The sequence below is a fragment of the Hipposideros armiger genome, unplaced genomic scaffold (genome assembly GCF_001890085.2).
Source record: "Hipposideros armiger isolate ML-2016 unplaced genomic scaffold, ASM189008v1 scaffold_995, whole genome shotgun sequence".
NCBI classification, from domain to species: Eukaryota; Metazoa; Chordata; class Mammalia; order Chiroptera; family Hipposideridae; genus Hipposideros; species Hipposideros armiger.
Genome location: NW_017732345.1, coordinates 21,641 through 37,937, shown reverse-complemented (window position 1 = coordinate 37,937; position 16,297 = coordinate 21,641). Strand labels below are relative to the sequence as shown.

General features: G+C 38.0%; 1 protein-coding gene across 1 annotated transcript in view; it reads right to left on the bottom strand.

The window, feature by feature from the left end:
* The window catches only part of AGTR1 (angiotensin II receptor type 1), a 44,256-nt gene extending 29,544 nt beyond the window's left edge, over positions 1-14,712 (bottom strand). Inside the window, exons 1-2 of the mRNA XM_019631378.1 lie at positions 14,464-14,712; positions 5,549-5,634 (exon numbers count right to left, since the gene is read on the bottom strand). The gene's annotated coding sequence lies outside the window, so the exon portion shown is untranslated. The remainder of the gene's footprint in view (positions 1-5,548; positions 5,635-14,463) is intronic.
* Between the last annotated feature and the right edge of the window lie 1,585 nt (positions 14,713-16,297).

Genomic DNA, 16,297 nt, shown 5'->3' with positions numbered 1-16,297 from the left:
AGCCCATTAGTGTTACACATATCACATGAGAAGCTGTTGTCGTCAAGGACTAGAATTTGCATTGCTTTCATGCTGCCAAAGCAGGTTGGATTTATTGCTTTGCACTGTTAAGGAAGACACTCAGTTGTCTTATCCTCCTGCTCTGTACACAGACCACACTAGAGGGACCAGGAGGCAGCAAAACACCCAATTATTCTTCCTCTTTGACCTGGGAGCATCACTGAGGAGCCAAAGTTCAGGATCTAGGTCAAGAGACAGACATTCTGCACTGTTTGCTTTCTGCGGTGGCCCATGCTGTGTGCAGAAGTATTTTGACTTTGCCCGGGTGAGAGGTGGAAGGCTGCTGCTGCTGGACTTTGGAAATGTGGTACGATATCGTTCCTGTTGTCCCAGGGCCCCATGGGCAAGTGTAGCACTTGTTGAAATTCTGGAAAGGTGCCAGAGACTTACATCCAGGTAATTGTTAACTTCTGCCAGGTATGCACTGTATTATTACATTTCTAAGATATCCTAGACCTTTCTGGAATTTAAAAAGTTACTCCTAAACATCTAAATCTTCCTGAAAGACTTAAAAGGGATTACTAACTAGTTTAAGGAGAGGATGCCATCACTTTTGATACTAGTCAAAAACTCTTCCTGCCAACAAAACAGAGCCTCTAAATTTAGAGGCTAATTCTCTGAGCCCTTTTAATTATTAAAATGATTAATAGTAATATAATTTAAGTTAGAATCTCCTAAATAGACAGTTATGTGCTAAGCATATCTACCTATATTATTCAAGCCTAGGAACAATGTTTCTGTAGATAAACTGTGTGAATAATAGATGATTTGGAGTAAACTAGGAAAAAAAGCTATATTTTTGTTTATTGAAAAATCCTACAAATGGCAAATGTTTATTTTGCCTTTTTTTCATTGGTAAGACTCAAGGATTCATATTTGACACTTCCAAATTGGGTCAAAACTTCTATTATTTGTGATTTCAATGAAAAATGATACTATCAAATGTATAAAAGGAATATTGGCTGGATATTTATGTGCCTGTCTCACAGCTAGTTATGTAGTTATTTCAAATCCTTGATACTTCAATGATTCAAAGACAAATTTGTTTTTAATTTTTTGCCTTGTGTAACACATGACTATTAATCCAGGAGCCAAATGTAATTGAACTGCAAGGTATAGGTGACTGGAAAGTAAAGGAAACTGAAGTTTTAATAATGAGATCATATTAGTGGAAAAATAGTGACTAAGAACTTTAAGAATATACTATAACAGGGGGTGATTATATTATTTAAAATTTAAAACAAACTACTGTTATCTGTGACATATATAATTTGGAAATAAAAATGGAGACTTCTAATATCTTGTACAGTCCCATAAAAAAAGAAAAGAAGAAATAAGTGGTCTAAGATTTATTTTGCTTCGCTCTCCAATTGCCTAAAAACCCATAAATCAGCTTTGGCCACTACAATTGAGACATATCTATCATTGTAGGAAAAATAAAATCTTAACAATATAAAGAGTAAGGAAGAAATATTAGCCTATAAAAATAATCTTACATCATCTCTAGTTTTTCTTATTCAATGATGAAGGTAAAAAGCCAACAGCCATATATTATCTCTATATAATTGTGTGTACTTCTTTTCACAGTTTTTAAGAAAACAAGATCCTGTAACTTTAGAAGAGTACATAAAATACTTTTAAAAAAATTTAAAGTCAAGTTTATTGAAGTATAGTTTACATACAGTAAAATTCACCAGGCGTATTATTTGATAATAATTTTGAAAAATGCATCCAGTTGTGTAATGACCACTACAATCAATATACAGAATATTTTCATCACCCCCACGATTCCCTTGTACCCCGTTTAGTCATCCCCTCTTCCCTGCCCCAGTCCCTGGCAGTCACTGACTGATTTCTGTCACAGTAGTTTCTCCTTCTCCAGAATGTCATATAAATAGAATCACAAAGTATGTAGCGCTTTCTGTCTGCATCTCCCTCTCAGTGTAATCCTAGTTTGCTCCTTTCCATTGCCAAGTGGGATGTTATTGTATGGATGGAGCATGGTTTCTTTTCCCATGTCCCTGTTGGTGGATGTTTGGATTGTTTCCAGTTTTTGGTGATTATGAATGACGTTGTTATAAACATTCATTTTCAGGTCTTTGTGTGAATATATATTTGAATGTTTCCTAGGTAAATACCTACAAGTAGCGTAGGTGGGTTGTTAAGCATTTATTTAAGTTTATAAGAAATTGCCTGTTTCCCAAAAATGGCTGTACCTAACAAAGGCATCTAAGAAAGTAAAATAACTATACCAAAGTATATACAGATGAAGGAATCTGATTCTCAATCAGCACAGATTTATTTTTATTTTATAGCTAGTTTTAACAGGTTTGGTTAGCAGTTTGTTTCAAAGCCCACAATAGATTGGAAACAGTAAACTAGAAGATCTTAGGGATAGGTTGTTAGAAATTAAAAGCAGCCAAAAATGATACTCACTAATAGGACTATAATTATTGGTTTTTAAAAAGGGCAGGAACTTACAGGGAATTCTTCTATCTCATAAGTTTTATCTGAGACGTTCCCAAACATATCTGCATACTAGAATCACTTGGGAATCTTTTTAAAATTTCAGAGCCCAGGCTATACGTCAAGTGAGTAAATTACAAATCTGGGGTAGAGCACCGACATCTGAATTTTTGGAAGCTCCTTGGATGACGTCCATGTAGTTTGGGGCCACATGCCGGGAGCATAATGTGATGAGATGGAAGGAGCGTGGACCTGGAGCCAGGGGACCTGGAACTGCCTACATGGCTCTGGGCAAGCCCCTGCCTGCATGGCTTGGGGTCATCTTCTCTATAACTGGAAGTTCCAGGTAGGCGAACTCCAAGATGATTCTGCGTTAAATTTAGATGGTTCTAGATATCATTAGATTGATAATAGTCATGCGAAGGAGACTCCATTTCCCAAGGAATGGCTCTGTTCTGAATGGTTTGTTGCGGATACCTCTTGAAAAGAATTTTGTTCAGAGGTTGACATTTTTGTTCAGAGGTTGACATTTTTGTTCTGTATAGAGTTATGTTATACCTGTTTTCTCTCCAATGGTATTGCTGTAAGTTTTTTAAAACATTTTAAGCATATGGAGCAGTTTGGTTCTTATGTTTTTAAATGTCTTTGATTGGGACAGTTTTCCCCATTTTGTTAGATTTTAACCTAAATTCTTTTGGTTCTATAAAACAAGGTTTGAAATGCTGTTTACACATTACTGGCTTAAATCAATGAGCGATCAGAGTTCTGCAGTCATAAATTGGGTAAAGGAACATTACAAAGTTCAGAAGGTCCTTCTGAAAACACTTTTTGTATTTCAATATAGTGCCCATGGATTGGGATGGGGCCTTGGAGATTATTTTATAGGAAACCAAAGGCAAAATTGCTCATTAATGGCAGTATTTGTATAGTATCAATTCTTTAACAAACATAAGTCCTTTAACAATTTTTCTTAGAATTAAGCATGTTTTGTGTATTCATCTGAAATTCCAAAGTTTGAAAAAAGTTTAAAATTTTACAGAATGTTTTCTTCAGTGTTTTGCTATTTGCAAGCAAAATGTCATATTACTTTGCAAGTTTTGCTACAAATGTGTCAGTGTTAGTCAGAAACTGCAGGCTTCCAAAGTGTAGGAGGGTGCCGGCCCGGAGAATCATAGCAGCAGGACGCCCCCATTACTGCCCTGCTTTGCCCACAGCAACGCTGGAGGGGTATTACAGACAAACAGCGCCTTCTAGCAGGACTCCTAGGATGTAAAATAAAACTTCCGGTCTTAGTGGCTTCCTAGCTAGCACATATAGATTCATGCATTTTATCTAGAGCTGGATTTTTGGTGAAAACATGCACAGTCCAGCTTCCTAGGCTTAACTGCACCTCAAAAAAAAAAAAAAAAGACACCTAAAGATTTCCAGTGACAGAACTCTGTGGAATGTTGCTATTTTTGTCTCCAAGATTAAAGCAGTCCTAAATAGTTTCCTAACACCACAGTGGAGTGCCCTCCAGCAAGTGTTTCCTAACTTGCCAATGGAGCAAATAATAAACTCACCTCAACATTTGTCTACCCACCCACCAGTTATCCCTATCTATCTTCTACTTTTATAAAATACAATCACACGCATTCAGAAGTGGGCAGGCTACTCTTTTCATCCTCCCTGGAGGGATTAGAGAGTGTCTCCACTGTTAATTTGGGAAGCTGAGAGTTTATTCTTTGAATTGAGTTTTATCAGGGGGAAAAAAAAAATCTTGCGAGCTAGGTCAATCCTGGAGTTGTTTTATGAAAATTATCCTACAAGCCCATATGACAGCAGGTGGACCAGAGAGTCACTGGCTGCCCTGTCAGGTTCTGAGTGGAGTGCCCTGCTGTGTGACTCCATGGGACTCATGCCTAGCAGGGGGCAAGCCTGCATGGGGATAAAGGGGTACCTCTATTTCCAGTTTCATAGTGCCATTTTCCCTGTATCGTACTGGAGTAAGGGAGACGTTTGTAAGAATGAGACTGAGACATCTGGGTTTTCAGAAAGCGAGCAGGTCACGTTTTGAGGTTTCCGTGCTTCTAAAAGTAAGTGCTGGGGCCCCACAAAGGCCAAGCCTTCCATTTCGTGGCTGATGAGAGAGCATGGTCACTTCCCTCCTAAAGGCCTGTGCTGTGCCGTGTGGAGAGCTCTGCTCAGAGCAGCGTCACAGGCACCGCACATCTCTCACTTGGGTCAGCTCCGACACGGGCACATCTTGGTAATTCTGACCCTGCTTGTATCTAATATCATATAAAAATACATATGTGTTCTTAAGCTGTATATTGGAAGGAATGGGATAAGACTGGAATTCCCTTCTTTTCTGCTCATTCTGTTTCTGTCACTAGATAATGGTCTTTGTGGCTTTTGTGCTACCTCCGCTGTTGACATATTACAAAAAACTACTGACAGATACGAGGTGTGATCACAAAATATGGTGAATGCTGCTGTCAAGTGCCGTCCAACAGAAAGGCAGGGGTCTTCAATACAGGAAGTGACAGGTCGAACTTTAGTAACAGTGTTTGACAAGTTTCAACTTGTTCAGTGCAGTCAGTCAGGTGTGAGCTACGGTTGAGAAAAGGTGTGTTTTAAAGTGTGCTGTAAATCATCCTCCATGATGACAACGCTCCATGTCACACATCGCTTCTGGTATATGGCAATTTCTGTCAAGTGAAAACATCACAGTGTGTCCTCATCCACCTTATTCACCAGATCTGGCACCGTGCAACTTCTGGCTCTTCCCCAAAGTCAAAACGATTCAGGACATCAAGCAGCCACGACAGCACAACTAATGACACTCATGAAAGAGGACTTCCAGAACTGCCTCAGGAAGTGGCAAGAACAATGAGATAACTGCGTTCAAAGTAAGGGGGAGCATTTTGAGGGGTATTAATGGCAAGGTGACTTTTTACTGTAATAATTTTTTTTTTAATTTAAACATTCAACATATATTTTGATCACATCTCGTACAATGCTATAGGTGTAAGACATTTACCTGGATGCAGACCTTCTGAGATGGCTTCAAGGACTTATTCAGATAAAAACCCCAGCCATTTCAGACCAATTTATCAGGTATGAAATCTGGAAAGAAAATAAAGATTAGTGTGATTTACTGAATATGGTCGGATTTTTATTTTTTAATTCAGAGTAAGCATTAACACCTCATCTTATGAATATTTTTGGAGGGAATGAAATCATCTGGGTCCATCAAGGACATATCTTTCCTTATATAGCATTAGGCTTCACTAAATGGCTGTCTGTCGTGGGATCTCACTCTCTTCCTACTTATAGCCAGCATCCCCCCACACACCCTTGTAGATACACACTAGAGAAGGAGAAAATAATATTTTAGGGTAAAATAGTACCATTTTATTCTAAGACACTGATGTATACTTGATTACTAAATATAAGAAATATACAATAATAGATTTTTACTTGTGAATCCACAGTTAAACTTTGATAAATGATTATTTTTAATATAATGCTTAGACAAGTGTTATTGAACCATAATTTAAAAAATATTATTTTAAAAGATCTTTTCCTGTTCTTATATTTCATAGAAGTAATACATGCATGTGATATAAATGTCAAGTTACAGACGAGTATAATATAAAAACACATGTCTCCTAGCCCTAATTGTCTCTTTGGATCCACTTCTCAGAAATACTTCCTATTAATAGTTTCTTATGTATCCTTCTAGGACTTTAACAAAATGTATTGACTTGTATATAAATGTGTATATCCATGTGTTTTTATTTTACACATCATACTATTTTACTCTTTGCTTTCTTTTTTCTAACTTAATAATATGGCCAGCAGAGCTTTTTACATCACTACATATAAATCTACCTTATTCATTTTGAGACTATATGGCATTATATTTATTGCACTGATACATGAAAACTTATTTAACCAGCCCACCATTAATGGGCCTTAAGGTTTTTGTTTTTGTTTTTTTCAATTACCCTTTTTGACTGCTTGAAAAAAATGCCTCAATGATATTAATACATATGCATTTTTGTACTTATATATCAGTAGGATAAGTTCCAAATATAATTATGGAAGCAAATTGTTTGTACACTCTAAGTTTTTGAAAGATACTTAGAAAATGTCCTCTATAAAAGATACACCAATTTATGATACCAAAAATCTGGCTTTTATAAAGTCTTAAATTATTTTCTCAGTTGGATAAGTGAAAAGCATGTAGTATTTTGAATTGCATTTCTCTAGCTATGAATGAGACTCGGCTTCTTTTTGCTTTCTTATTTTATGTAATTACTGATCTACTAGTTTGCCCAGCCATGACTTTCCTCATTTTTCAATTTGGTTGTACATTGTTTCTTATTTTAAAGAGTTCATGATATGTTACTATAACTGGCATTTTACATGTAATGTGTGGCAAATAGCTTTTCCAAGTTCCAGTTTATCTTTCTACTTTGTTTATGGTGCTTTTTACTATATAGCCATTTTTTTCCCATGCAGCCAAATTCATCAATGTATTTCATTATGGATTTGGGGTTTGTTTGGTTGTTTTTTAAGTAAAAAATTTTTTAACCTGAAGAGTTAATCAGGAAGATTGTATATAGGTTACTTTTTAAAAAAAATAACATACATCAACTTTACTAAAGCATTGTTATATAGAATTTTGACATTAGGAAGATCTATTTTTATCCCTATTTCTTGGTGATTTTGTTGTTATAGCAAAAGACATTTCCCATAGGATGCTTTCTCCTATAAAATACCACTATGGTGTGAATTCTGTGGGTGCTTGAAAGGCTCTAATGTACCTTACTGGGGGAAAAAATAGAGACAGGGTCAGATTTGCCAGTGTCATCCTCCAGAGAGTCAATAGTGGTTGTCTCAGATCTGAAATCTAGACAGGGTTAGAAAGAAAGTAATAGAAATTCCAAGACAAACAGAAAGTAAAAAGTATAAGAGTAACAGAGGTTCATTACTGGAAATCTTGAAAGCACATGAAAAAAAAGGAAAGAAAAAAGTCACTTTTGATCTTAGCCTTGATCTTAATAACCCTCAAGAGCTTTTAAGATCCGTTATATTTTTCCTGGTCTTTGTTATCTATTCTACAAATAAGTAGGCATTTAAAAAATATATCAGTGATTTTCCTCACAAATCAGTGCTAATATACCTAAATTATTTTCGTTAGAACACCCAAGTAATACCTTAATGGTACTTTGACAAGAATCTACCAAATGCACACACACTGGATCACATTCATGATTTATGTTTTATACATTGCTTTATTCACTTGTGGTTACCTTGCCTCATCATTAAATATTTTACATATATTATATATTAAATATGCATTTATATAAATATACTATAGCTATATAATTCCCATCATGTGGCTTAACTTAATGGGAGTTTAAAAGAATAGGAATAGATTTGTGTTTCTCTCAAAAATCCATTCTGTTAACTCAGTAAATCAAATGCCAGAACACATTCAAGAAATCATTACATAGTAATCACATCAGATTCTTTTCCATTCCTGATAAAGAGGCAGCGATTAATTGTGTGAAGGTTAAGGGCTGGGAGACATCATGGTACAATGTGTTTTATGTGAAGTGACATCATTTGATTGGAAAGAGATTATTAGAGCTGGGCTAATGGCACATTCTTGTTCCAGGGGCATAGCATGTAGATTTAGAAGCTTGTAAAATGCATTTGATTGGATAACAAGAAGACGTTCAGTCAAAATGTGCAAAAAAAGTGAATGTAATGATAAAATTGTAAATGTGTGAAGTTTACTAGGATAAATGCTGTGAAATCTTTAAAAATTTATTTAGAAAAATCCCTGGTGCATCTATTCAGTCACAGTCACAAATATTTGAGCGTAGTGAGACCAGCAGGACTCTGAAGGGCCCTAAGTGGATCGCTGGTGTTTTATCACTTATTAGCACTAAGAAACACTGCCTGCCTATGCAGTGGACACTACTTCCCCTTGATTTGGGTGGAATAAGTAACATACAAATTAGACAATACACTGTTAGTTCTGCCTGTACATCTAAAGTTCTATCAATAGATCCAAGCAGCTGGTGAAGTTCTGTTTCCCAGGAATGTCCCTTTATTACTGAGAAAACTGTGACACACCTCTCCTCTCAAATATGGTCACAAGGAACCCAGATGCACCTCAATCTTTTGAGCAACATCAATGAGCACCAGTCAAAACAACAGACATTTGGCTGTGTCCAACTGACAGCTGTCCGAGAATCTAGGTGCCCTGGGAGAAACGGTTCAGAGCCCGAAACATTCCCGGAGTCACTGGCTGAAAATAAGTTTCCACTTGCTTGCAAACCGACTGGTTAGTAACTACATTCAACTACAGTTTCGTAAACCATTGCTTGTAGATAATGAAGTGTTTATATTAAAAGCTGAAAGAGTGATATGCATTTGAGTTGGAATGCTGAACAGTTTATGTATGTAGGAAATGACTTATTCAAGAGAACTTTATTTTTATACCGTCAAAACACTAAAAGGTAAAAACAGTACATTTCAGTGAAGTTTTGAGGAAACGTAGATATCAAGCCTTAAGTTTTAAAAAATGGGCTGTCCATTTTAGAATTTCCCAACTAAAGAAGGAATTTCTAGAATTTTTCATTATCGTACATAAAGGTAAGGTCACAGGCAAATGTTATAACTAAAATGGAGTAGATCTTGTTTTTTCCATAAGAGAAACAGAACTTGATTTCAAATTATATCTTTAAATAAATTCCCAAGTAATGAGCTGGCCTTATAAAGCAGGCAGCCTGGTGTAGAGCGGACGGTGTGAGGTGGCAGCTAAGAGCACAAGAATCAGAATTTCTGCGTTTCATTCTTGGCTCCACCAGTTACTCCATTTGGGTAAACTACTTGTCTCGTGTCCCAATCTACAATGTGACGAGAAAGCAGTGAATACTATTTCATAGAGATGTTGTGAGGATTAAATAAAACACATTTAAAGGCTGAACACTGTGTTTGGCATGTTATATGTGCTGTTAGTTTTATTTAAAATATATATTAAAAACCAAAAAAATATCTTCTAGGTAATCATTCTGAACAAGATATGGGTTGTCGTGTTTCTCTGACTTTAATATGCTTTTGAATCACCTGGAGGTCTTGTTACCATGCAGATTCTTATTTAGTGGGTCCAGGTGGGGTCTGAGAGTCTGCATTTTTAACAGGCCCCTTGGTGATCTCATGGTGCTCATCTGTGGACCTTGACACCTTAGATAATTGTGGATGGTTACTCCTACTTGTGATAGATACAGTGGTTCTCAATAGAGGAAATGGGGAAAGGGCAGAAAGGAAAGTGCAGACAACATGTACAGATTTAAAACTCACCCCAGGCGATTGTAATAGGGTTGCCTTACTTGTTGCCTAACACGTTAAGAAACACTGACTTGATAGTTCAACCTTTTAATCTTTTTCTTACTCTCTCCTTTACTTGCCCCTTACAGTTTCAGACTAAAAAAAATGGTATTAATACTTAGTTCCGCAATTAGTAAGACTAAAACATCAATTTTAGGTCATTGTATTACAACGGTAATATACTTAAATGAGATTAGAAAAAGGTTTCTAACACTTATCTTCTAAAATATAGGGATCTGAAAATGTATTTAATATTTCTCAGAGCTCAAGCAGAAAACAAAGAAACAAACAACAAACAGGCAAGCAAGTGACTTGCAAAGCATTTAGTAATAGAAACAAAGGATGCATGGGATGTGATCCATGCTATCAAAGGAGTTATAATTCCATGGGCAAGGGGAAATTGTGGTGATTATCATGGAAGTGGCCAGAATAAAAAAATGTGACCACATTAGACATTCCCCTGGTCTGACAGGTGGACAGAAAGAGAGTTGTTTCTACATGGCTTCCCATCACGGTGGCATTGAGATGATTAGAGAGACCCATATCTAAATATGTACTTAGCTTGACCAACATCTCTCTAGGGCAAAGATCATTTTTCTACTTTGGTGTGTCCTCAGGGCTGAATAGCACTCAGATCCATAGCACTCCCTCTGTAAGTATCTTCTACCATTGTTAATATGTTTCATAGATATAATCCTTTGGCTTCCAAAGTAGATAAGAGGAGCTTTGATTAATATAAAACGGAAACTATCTAAAGAAAACTTAGAGAGCAAATTAGCAATTATACACTCTCTTTAAGAGTGTACAGCCATATGTATAATTCTCCAATATTCTTACTCTGCAATTAACCAAAGTACTTAAATCCATTGATCTAAATAAGATTTCAACATCATTTGGTGAAGAACAAAGCAGCTTATATGTGTATAAAATAAACAAAAAAATCACATAAAAGTTCACTCAAACTGTATGATTATTAATTCTATGATTTAAAATTGCAAATACATCTAGAATTGGAACTTGGAATATGAAGGCACAATGAGACTATAAAAAGCAAAGCATGTGCATCTCTTACCCATCTTCAAAACTTGTAAATGTTAGAAAATTAAACGTGAGACTGACAACACATTTTAAAGTATTGTTGGTTGTAAGAAGGAAACTCTAACAGTAACTGGCAGACTCTAGACATTTATTTCTGCTTAAGACATTTAGATGATGCACCCGTGTTAAGAACCAAACAAATAAAACAAAAAACAACTCTTGTAACTTGAGCTATAAGAATAATGTAAAATAATGTAGTCATACAGTATTTACAGTATATAGCCAATTATTTGTTAGTAAAATATTTTGGAAGACAATTTTAGTTTTCATATTCAAGGGAATTTTTTCCTGTGTGACCATCTGCTTTGAAGAGAAAGACTCAAAATCAAATAGCAACCAGAACTAACAGCAAGATTCACTTGTCATTTCCATTACTGTTCTAACTATATACTTTGTTTTCTGTTTTCAATTGTCAAATTTGTCATTAAGTAACCACTAACTAATGATAAATCTGGCAAATTCATAGCTCTTTTGATTTTTTTTTTTGTGATTGAAACATTGTACTTTAGAGCTTTAATAGGATAATGGCACTCACTTGTCAAATCAGTTCAATATTACCTCAAACCCCTATAGATACTCTTTGATTTAAGATGGCTTTATATATTAAACCATTGAAAAGCTGATTTTCTGTAGTAAAAATTCATATCATGAATAAAATAAAAAATTTTAAGTGAGCTAAAGTTACACTGGGGATGCAACAAAATTTACTTTGGCTTATGGGAGTTTTAGTATATTGTGTTAATAAGCACCTACATGAAAAGAAACACAAACCATGTAATCCAATGACTTTAGTCAATTTTGAAAGAAAAAGCTTACAGCTTTCTCAAAGAAAAATAATAAGCCTTTTTAGTGGCAATGGGTTTAAAAGATGATTTGTCCAGTATACGAGAAAACATGGGAGAAAAGCGTTCCTTATCCAGCCTTGGGTACTTCGTCATATTTTGTTGCTCTGGCTTTGTATTTATTTATTGCCACAGCGTGTCTTCAGGACAACTTTTTCATCTTCACAACATTTGGATTTACTTCAAACTTCTAGATAAAATTCTTGATTTCCTAGCCTACTTGGGAGTTTCTCTGGCATCTTCCCATCATGACTGAGTGGGAAAAGGATTAGATAAACTAATGGGCATGGGGAGGAAGACTCGAACTTGGGCCCTGTAACAAATTTGAAAGCAAAATACAGCGACTCTCAGGCAACTGCTTGAAAATGACACTGTGGCAGCATAGATAAAATGACAGGAGACAAGCATCATGCATTTACACTATGCGTTTCAAACTGCTTCTCAGCTAAGTGTTTTTACCTGGCCTTTGGGTAAGCAGCAGATCAAATTTTCTTTCATTATTTTCCCTCTAGCATAAAGTAAATAATTAGTCATAGTAATAATAACAACAGCGTAGGTAGTAGCAAAAAAACCCCCAGAAACACAAAAAAACCAAAAACCTCAAAATCATACACACACATACAATTCTTACCTCAAACTAGAAAAAAAAAACCAAAATAAGAAACCTGAACAATCCACAGTTCTGTTCTTTTTGAACACTGAACCAGGGTTCGAGATTGACAGGAAAGATTTAAGCTCAGAGCTCGGGATATGGAGCATTGCCATAGCAACGATGATCGAAAGCCTCTTTATAAATCTCAAAGATGAGTTTTCTTTGGCATCAATGGAACCAGTGGAAGAACACCAGTTTTCTTGAATTGGATGATGGAGGAATTGATTTAAATTAAGGTCAAACCAGAAATCAAGGCCTCAAGATGGGCACAAAAACCGATGAAGTCAGGAAACAACGGGGGAGACAGCAGACAGCAGACTTGACGCTAATAATCATGAAACTTTAACACTGTTGAGACCTAGCAAGTTGGGGCCACTCCTCGAGCCGCAAGCTGTTACAGGAACTGCCAGCCATAATTTGGAGGACAACACTTGGAGCCAGCACTGGAAAACCTACTGATTTTCCAGAGCAGATAATTTACCAGGAGAGGTATTTTGACAGTTCTGAAAATGCCAAACATCGACTAAAAGGGCAATTATTGTCGACTTGTGTTTCCAAGCAATAACTAGGAAACAAAAGGAATCAAAGAATGTTATCACGGGCGGGAAGCTTATGGGCAGGCCCTTGAGGCTCAGAGTTGTGAAACAGCTGTCCTAATAGCATACAGGAGTCCTGGGGGTTCCTGGTGCTTCCCTGCCCCTGGACTAAGGAGGGATTATCCACCAGGCCTGTAGAGGTGCGGAAACAAGGAGACAAGGGAAGCAGGCAGTTTCTTTATAAGGGGCTACAGCTCGTGCTAAGGGGAATAAATGCCTGGGGATCCAGGTCGCTTAGGGGGTACCTGCCAAGAGAAGCATGTTGGGGACAAGGCACCTTCAGCAGGAGATACAGTTGCTCTACAGAGTTATAACAGAACATCAGGGTCCCCAGATTTCTTGCCTCCTTCACTTTTACTTTCTCTTCTCCTGATGACATTAGAAATGAATGTAGCCAAGGCCCTGAAGTGATCCAAGGACTTTCGCCAAAAGGAGAGGGCTCCTGGGGGCCGGTAGTGGGTTTTGATACTTAATGAGGCCATCAGCAAACCAAGATTTGGTAAAGAAGCTCCAGGTGGATTCAATAGCCAGGTCTCTGTGGCTGCCCACAGACAGTGGGGCAGGGGACGCGCTGGGTAAGACTTGCTGAGGTCTCCCGCAGATCTGAGCAGGCAGACACTGTGGAGTGATTGGGATGGATAGTTAACAGAATTGGAGAATCCGGTGCTAGAGAGAGAGGTGGAGTGGAGGGAACGAGCCAGCAAGAGCTTTTCCTAAAATCCTGACTCAGTTACAAATTAGGCACTGGCCAAGGCTGTGGGGATTAAGATGTGGAGATAGATGCTTTCTCCCTTCCTCAATTTAATGAATCAAAGGGCACCTGGGCACATCTGAAGGTGGAAGAGTTTGCCCCAGGTCGGGGCGCCCGGTACCCAGGACCCATCGGTATGGTTTGCGGGGAGGGGAGATGAGCGGGGCAGCGGCATCGCCTGGAAAGCGGACGGGGAGTGTGGGACCACTGTAACTTCGCCTTAAAAGTAGCACAACTTTGAAACGGACGTTCGACAGTCATACCCGCTTTCCACTCAGGTCGCCGTTAAAAGACAAGAGTTAGTAAGTTTAAAACCTCGGGAAGAAAGTTTACTTGGTTTCATCCCATTTCTGCAGATTTCTTGCTTGTAGAAAGAGTTTGATCAAATCGGAAAGAAATTTGGGGGACACGTGGCAAAGAAGCGCAAATTGTACCCTCCCAATTCAGACGCTTCACCTGGGCCAGCTCCCGCTGCTCGCTCTCGCAAGTGGTCCCCGGGAGGCTCCCAGCACAGCGCCCGCAGTGAGGACACCGTGACATAAACCGACCAACCCGCCCCGCAGCCCCCTAGCTCCCCAGCCTGGAGAGCGGTCCGCATCCACTCACCCGCGCCCGGGGCGCTGCGCCCACGTCGGGCCGCGAGCTGGCGGCGTTGGTGCGGGACTTGGGCTCGGCGTCTCAGCGTCCCAGCCGTGAGCCCTCACGCCCGGGTCAGTGGTGCTTCTCCCCACGATCGCCGCGGCGGGCCGGGAAAGGCTGCTAGCAGTGCGCCAGCCCAGGCGCCCTGTTGCCCACTGCCTGGGGCACTCGCTGACAGATGCGGAGACGTCCGCGACAAGGCAGCTCCGAATTTATAGGGTGGGGCGTTGCTGCACCCTGGGTTCCAGGGACAAGGCTCTGTTTTGCATTCCCTCCTCCTCCGCCCCGCCCCGGGAGACCCTCTCGGCCCAACCCCCTTCCTCTCCAGATGCTGACGGAAGCGGGATAATGCCACAGTCATCTCCAGTGTCAGCTGTCAGGTCTGCGCCCACCTGGACCAGAACCCCATATGGGAAGGGGTCGACAAATGGAAGCGAGCTTGGGGTACAGGAGCAGCAGGTCAAGCCGAGATTAATTTTCCTCTACTTTTTTTTTTTAACTTGGAAAAATTTTAAGGATGAATTAGGCAACTTCTGTCTCTTTCCTGTAACTCAAACTTTGACATGACCATTGTGGATCACAGATCCATCCCATAGATTAACTTCAGGGTTACAGGGTCCAAGTGTGGACTTCTTTCTTCCATTTGGACATGCTATCAGAATTGCATTTTTTAAAATACAAAACTAGAAAAAAGTTTAAAAACAGAATATGACCAAATATTTAAGGAAGAATTAATATAAAATCTTTACAAACTCTTCCTAACTCATATCAGGCAAATACCAAATACCCTGATAACCAAAACCAGATAAGCTATCAGGAGAAAAGAAACTACAGGCAAATATTTCTTATAAATATAGATAAAAATCCTCAACAAAATATGAGGAAATCAAATCCAGTAACATATAAAAAGGATTATACACCATGACCAAGTGAGACTTATCTCAGAAATGCAAGATTAGTTTACTGAAAATCAATTGATGTACCATTTCAATAAAACAAAAGACAAAGCCACAGGGTCATATTAATAAATCAGAAACAAAACAAAACATTCGACAAAATTCAACACCCTTTCATGATAAAAACACTCAACAAACTAGAAATAAACAGACATGTCCTCAAACTGTAGTCTGCGTATGAAAAACTCATTAACATCATGCTTAATGGCAAAAGACAATGTGTCTATGTCAGTTCAGGAACAAAACAAAGATGTCAGCTCTCCACACTTCTATCCAACATTGTGCTAAAGGTTCTGGGCAGGACAGTTGGACAAGAAAACAAAATAAAAGGCGTACAGATTAGAAAGGAGGTAAAACTACTTCTATGTGCAGATGACAGGGTCTTATATTTAGAAAATCCTAAGGAATCAATTAAAAAGCTATTAGAACTAATTAACAAATTCAGCAAGGCTTTAGGATATAAGATCAATATACAAAATCAGTTATATTTCTATACACCAGCAATTAACCATCCAAAAATGAAATTAAGGAAAAACTGCAGTTACCATAGATTAAAAGAATAAAATACTTAGGAATAAATTAACAAAAAGAGTGCAAAATTTGTACTCTGAAAACTAGAAAACATTGTTGAAAGAAATTCAATTGGACCTAAATAAATGGAATATCATTACATGTTCATGGATTGAAAGACTTAATATTATTAAAATAGCAATAATCTCCAAATGATATGCAGATGAAATACAATCCCTGTCAAAACCCCTACAAGATGTTTTTGAAAAAATTAACAAGGTAACTATAAAATTCATATGGAATTGCAAGAGGCCTGGAATAGCCAAAACAATCCC